Consider the following 6,344-nt stretch of genomic DNA (forward strand, 5'->3'; position numbering starts at 1 on the left):
ACCCTCCCTCCACCACTGTGGCTGGGACCTTGGGCTATGACTCTGCTTTGGCCTTTACACCATCACAGTGGTGGAGGAGGGCTTCTCCCTGCTTCGGCAGAGCACAGGTGGATGTGTGGGCAAATGGTGGGATTTTAGTGGAAAGTAGGGGCTTTGCCTGAGAATCAGGAATTTTCTAGGATTGTAGGAGACTCTCACTGGATCTGGGTAAGTTAGCAAGTGTGTGATGGGAAAGGAAAGCAGTGATTTCAGGAGAGAGCTGCAAAGCTTGAATTCCTCCCATCCCCATCTGTGGAACAGCTGTTTCTCCCAGAAAAATTTCTCTCAGGATCCCATCTAGAAGCCTCTCTGGACCCCCAGCTGCTGGACGTGTGGGTGGAGATCAGGGGTGGGAGAAGACTGAGGTGGCAGGTGAGAGGATGGCTCAGGCCTTCAGATATCGGGTACAGGCAGGACATGGGAGGAGGAATAGAGGCCAGGAGGAGGCTGGATAATAAAAGCAAACATAGAGGGCTTACTTTGTGCCAGATACTGTTCATTTAACCCCCAACAACAAACTAATGGGGAGCTGTGATGATCACCACCCCCATTTTACAGATGAGAAAACAGAGGCTGAAAGGGGTTAAGTTTTTTTCTGTTCATTTTGAACATGCCAAGATTACATCTACCCCAGGGCCTTTGCACTTGCTCTTCCCTGTCTGCAGTGCTCTGCCCTCAAATCTTCACAAGGCCATGTAACAAATGGTGCTCAAAATTTGGTAATTTGGTGTAACAGATTACCCCCAAATTTAGTAGCTTAAAATAGCAAATATTTATTATCCCAAAGTTTCTGTGGTCAGGAATTTGAGAGCAGCTGCAGAACCACATTATGATGTTTGTCTTTGTTGGCCCCTTCCTTCTTAAAAGAATATTAAAACTTATATTTTGGGAATTCCCTGGCGGTCCAGTGGTTAGGACTCTGCTTCCATTGCAGGGGGCATGGGTTCGATCCCTGGTTGGGGAACTAAGATCCTGCATGCTGCAGGGCATGGCCAAAAAAATTATATTTTATGATTGTGTTGGTATAACGATAGATACATTAGTATTAGATATTAAAGCATTTTCTTTGGCCTAAAATTTCTTTCTCCTAACTTGAATGGAAATTAAAACTTTTTTGTGGGTCCTAAAAGTATTGTAGGCCCTGGGCACTGTGTCTCCTGTGTCTAGTGGATGAATTGGCCCAGAGTGGCTCAGCCAGGTAGTTTTGGCTCAGGGTCTCTCATGTGGCTGCAGTGAGGATGTTGGCACTGGCTGCAGTCATCCGAAGGCTTGACTGATCCTGGAGGATCCACTTCCAAGATGGTGCACTCATATGGCTGTTGGCAGGAGGCCTCAGTTCCCAGCCATCTGGGCCTCTCCATGGGGCTCCTTGAGCATTTTCATGGCTGGCTTCCCCTAGAGTGAAAAAACAGAGAGAGAGAGAGGCAGGTGGAATCCACAATGCCTTTTATGCCCTATCTTGGAAGTCATACATGGTCAACATATCCTTACTTCTGCCATATTCTTTTTGTTAGAAATGAGTCACTAAGTACAGCCTGCACATAAGGGGCCTATGGGGAGGGATATTAGATTCTACTTTGTGAAACCAGTGGACATATTTCATAGAATTTATGGACATACTTTAAAACCATTATGCTTGGCTTCAGAGAGGCCTTCCCTGACCACCAATTTCTCTCCTCACTGCCACCCTCCTAGTACTCTAACTCGTCACAGTGTATCACTACCTAAAATTACATTGCTCATTTGTCTGTCTGTCTGCGCCAGCTAGAAGGTAAGCTCCATGAGAGGGGGATCCTGTCTGTCTGCTTGAGGCCATCACCCCAGGGTCTAGTGTAGACTCAGGTACCTAGGAGGCTCTCAGTAATTCGTGAATGAATGAATGACAGGACAAACATGGTGGTGGTGGGAAAGGCAGGTACCGTTGCAGGCAGGTGGTGGAGGCGGTGTGTGTGGAGAGACTGAAGCTCTACCGGAGTTAGCTGTCCTGAGATGGTTGCCCACGATCCAGGGGTTTGGGAAGGAAAGGGCAGAGCGGTAAGGGCGCGAGACGCTGGGGAGGCTGGCTGACCGGAGATCAGGGGATTATTCTGTGAGCAGAGACCTCAGATTACGGGGTCTAGTGGGGGAGCCAAATGTGGGAACAGGTAAATTACAAAGCATTATGGCAGATGCATAAAAGAAATGTGTTTAGGATCCTTTAAGCTGGATCCTGACACTGTCACCCCGACGGAGGCCCTTGCTTTTGGCCCCTCCCCTTGACCGGACCTTGTTCACCCTTGAGGAGTCCGGGGGAGAGGGGCTCCCCTGCGGGTCGCTGCGACTAGCTCATCTGCCTGTGCTGCTCCGTTCAGCCTCTGGGTGGCAGCAGAGGTCCAGGTTGGCTGAGCTCCCCGTTCGGCAGTCTCCGCCCTCAGAGCGAGGGGAGGAGCCATTCTCTGGTGGCAGGTCCAGCTCCGCTGGGTGAGTGGAGGGGCGCTCAGGCCAAAGGCTTGGGGTGCTGAAGCTTGGGCTCCTGCCTCTGAATGCTTTCCTACACGCTCCCCTCAACCTTCTCCTGTGTCCTCTCCTCCCCTACAAGTCTTCTTTCTGGAAGTTGAGAGCAGAGGGGTGTGGGGAGTCGGGTGGAGGTGCAGAATTTGCCTGACTTTTACCGAGATGCTTGGACTTTACCCTAAGGTGATGGAAAGTTCACTGAAATGTTTGAAGCAGGGAAGCAACACTATCAGATTTGTGTTTTTAGAAAGGTCACTCTGGCTACAGGAGGAAGGATGATGGAAGCCGAAATCCAGACAGGAAGCTGTGGCAATAGTCCAGGTGGGAGGAGGGCAGGGTCCGTGAGGAACCAGCCAGGCCTCTAGGCGGCTGGTGGGAGGCATCCTGCGGGGCAGCTGGGCTGAGCACGGGGAGGGTGGGGCCAGACCCCAGAAGGAGCCCGCCACTGCCGTGGTGGCCGAGGGCTCGGGACACGGGTCCAGCCCAGACAGGAGTGGGGCAGCCCCCAATCCTACATGGGCTGGCTTGCCAGGAAGGTGTCAGGGCTGCAAATCAGGACCAGGGGCTGAGGCCCACACCTGGAGCACAAGGTGAGGGGTGACCTTGGCAACAGGTGGAATCTCTGACCAGACCTGGGCTCAGAGGGCAGCTGGCCCTATGGTACCTAAAGGCTGTTTGCCCACATCCATGTGCCCCGAAGGTACTGTTGCCAGACTTCAAGGAAGGTGTGGGGAAGCCTAGAGGATTCGTTTGGGCTTGACCCTGACCTAGAGTTGACCACAGTCCTATGCCTTGTCACCCGGGGGCTGAATCCATGGGTCCCACCAGCCCTCACCCCACCTAGCTCCAGGTTCTCCTTCAGCGCCGGTATGTAGCTGGGAGCTGGCTGTGTGATCACAGGTGGCTTTGTGCCCAGAGACTGCAGCTGCGTTGGGTCTGGCAGAGAGCCTGGCTGCCTCCCAGGGCTTGGGAAGGGGCTACTGCTGCTTCTAGCCTGGGAGCTCTTGCTGCAGAGGATGAAGGAGTCACCTCTGAGCCTCTTGAAAAGTTTGGGTTTATCTCCTTTCCTTCTTCACCTGGGCTATTACCTATGCCTAGAGCATTGTCCCACTGCTCCCTTTTACCTGCTTAACTCCTAGTCATCTTTTATGTCTCAGTTTAAATGCCACTCCTTTGTAAATAAGTTTAGTTCCCCGCATTATTCTTGCTCAGTGCATCCTTTGCCTTTTCTACAATGCATTTATTACAAGTTATTATACTTTTATTTGTGTGTGTGTGTTTTTAACATCTTGGTCCCCTGAGTGGGCTGGAAGCTCCCTGGAGGCAGGGACCATTTCTCTTTTACTCATCTTCATATCCTCAGACTCCAGCCCAATGCCAGGGGCACTCTAGGTACTCTAAGAATATTTGTTGAATGAGTGAATGAAAGACAGAATGACTGTATTATGGGTGCCCCTAGGGACACCCTAGGTGAGTTGGGAATTCATAAAGCCACAGAGTGAACCTGGCATCTCCCTGGATCATCAGTTTTACTTTACTTGACGGTAAGGAATTAGAAGCATTATATTTACTTACTAATGGAATATTTTACATTACAAAGTAATACATGTTCCTTGTGAAAATTCAATCCATTGGCATTGTTTTATATTGAAACAAACCCTGATGCATTATGGAGTAGAATGCAAAGTTGACATGGCTTTAAAGAGAAAATATGAGGCTTCAAAGACATTTTGAGCTTAAGAGGGCCTGTGGTCCAAACCCCCGCTGGTCTGGGGTCACTCCTGTGGGTTGGGGCACTTCTGTGGTGGGTCTCAGAAACTGTTGTCAGGCAGTCGCGCTGCTGTCAGTATTGTAGCTGCAGAGCACAGGGTGCAGGACTCCAAGCGAAAGCAAGCAACGACTTTTTTTTTAACATCTTTATTGGAGTATAATTGCTTTACAATGGTGTGTTAGTTTCTGCTGTATAACAAAGTGAATCAGCTATACATATACATACATCCCCATATCTCCTCCCTCTTGTGTCTCCCTCCCACCCTCCCTATCCCACCCCTCTAGATGGTCACAAAGCACGGAGCTGATCTCCCTGTGCTATGCGGCTGCTTCCCACTAGCTATCTATTTTACATTTGGTAGTGTATACATGTCCATGTCACTCTCTCACTTCGTCCCAGCTTACCCTTTGCCCTCCCCATGTCCTCAAGTCCATTCTCTACGTCTGCGTCTTTATTCCTGTCCTGTCCCTAGGTTCTTCAGAACCTTTTTTTTTCTTTTTTAGATTCCATATATATGTGTTAGCATATGGTATTTGTTTTTCTCTTTCTTTCTTTTGTTCCACAAGATAATGAGATTTATTTATTTATTTATTTATTTTTTTACATCTTTATTGGAGTATAATTGCTTTACAATGGTGTGTTAGTTTCTGCTTTATAACAAAGTGAATCAGTTATACATATACATATGTTCCCATATCTCTTCCCTCTTGCGTCTCCCTCCCTCCTACCCTCCCTATCCCACCCCTCCAGGCGGTCATAACGTGAAATCTGCTGGCCAGATTCTAGGGCAGGGGCCTGGGGAAGAGTGTTTACATGGAGGGAGGCACTCTGGGGGGTATTAGGAAGGAAAGCTCCCTGGTGGGGAAATAACAAATCTTGCAAACAGCCCAAGAAGGAGAGTTCACTTGCTGGGAGGGGTCAGCCATTTCTGAGGTGCAGAGCTGGCTGCCCAGGGCCAGGGCCCTCATTGCTGCAGAGAACTGGGGTGGAGTTGGCCGAGGAAGATGCCATTGGCTTGGCTGGAGTGGGCAACATACAGCCACTCTGGGAGACCAGAAGTGAGCGAGCCATGGAGAATGACAGTGTTATGTGCAAAATGCAAAGCACGGAGTGGAATAAAGAACATGGACCACAGCTCCGGTTCAAATCTCAGTTATGCCACTTTTAGTTCCGTGACTTTAACTCAAGCACTTTCCCTTTCTGAGCCTTAGTTTCTCCATCTGTAAAAGGGGGATCCTGATCTCCATCTTTAAGGGGGGTAACGAGGGTTACCCTAGGACTTTGTTCTCTACACATTAGAATCACCCGGGTAGCATTTAAAAAATGCTGATGCCCGGGCTTCCGCCCAGACCAACTGCATCACAATCTCCGGCAGTCGTTCCTGGCAGCTTTAAAAGCACCCAGGTGATTCTGTGCTACAGCTGTAATAGGTGATCCGACTAGAGCCCGGTGAACATTTCCAGCAGAAGGAGAAGTTGATGTTTCCCAATTAATCCAGAGCAGACTTTCCAGGCTTTGTGGTCAGTCAACAAACTGCTCTGTGCTTCTAACTGGGCAGCTCTCCTTTTCTCAGATGTCTGCTCTTCGTTTGCATCTGAGCTGTTGGAGACAGGGGACAGCAAGTGAAGTACACCCCTGGGGATGCAGCTGCTTCCTGTCCCATCGCCTTGGATGTGACAGACATAGACCTAGAGGAGAGTGACACAGTGACAGACGAGGCTGAGAGCAAGGAGCCCCCTTCCATCCCCCACTCCCAACAGAGCCAGAAAGATTGACTTGGTGCTTAAAGTTGGCCTGTTATCAGACACCCCCAGCTACCTGGAGGGGCTTTTAGAAACAGAGATTGCTGGGCTCAACCTCAGGGTTCGGATTCGGTCTGTTTGGGGTTAAAGGAAAAGATATTCAATGCTGCTTGTTACAGCACAGTAAGGAAGATTTTATTCCCGGGGCTGGGGGGTGGGAAATGGGTATCCTGATGGGTACAGGGACTATGGGATTCTGCAGTGAGGGAGAGAGATTGGGTCAGTGGGAACTTACAGCC

The sequence above is a fragment of the Tursiops truncatus genome, chromosome 1 (assembly GCF_011762595.2).
Source record: "Tursiops truncatus isolate mTurTru1 chromosome 1, mTurTru1.mat.Y, whole genome shotgun sequence".
NCBI classification, from domain to species: Eukaryota; Metazoa; Chordata; class Mammalia; order Artiodactyla; family Delphinidae; genus Tursiops; species Tursiops truncatus.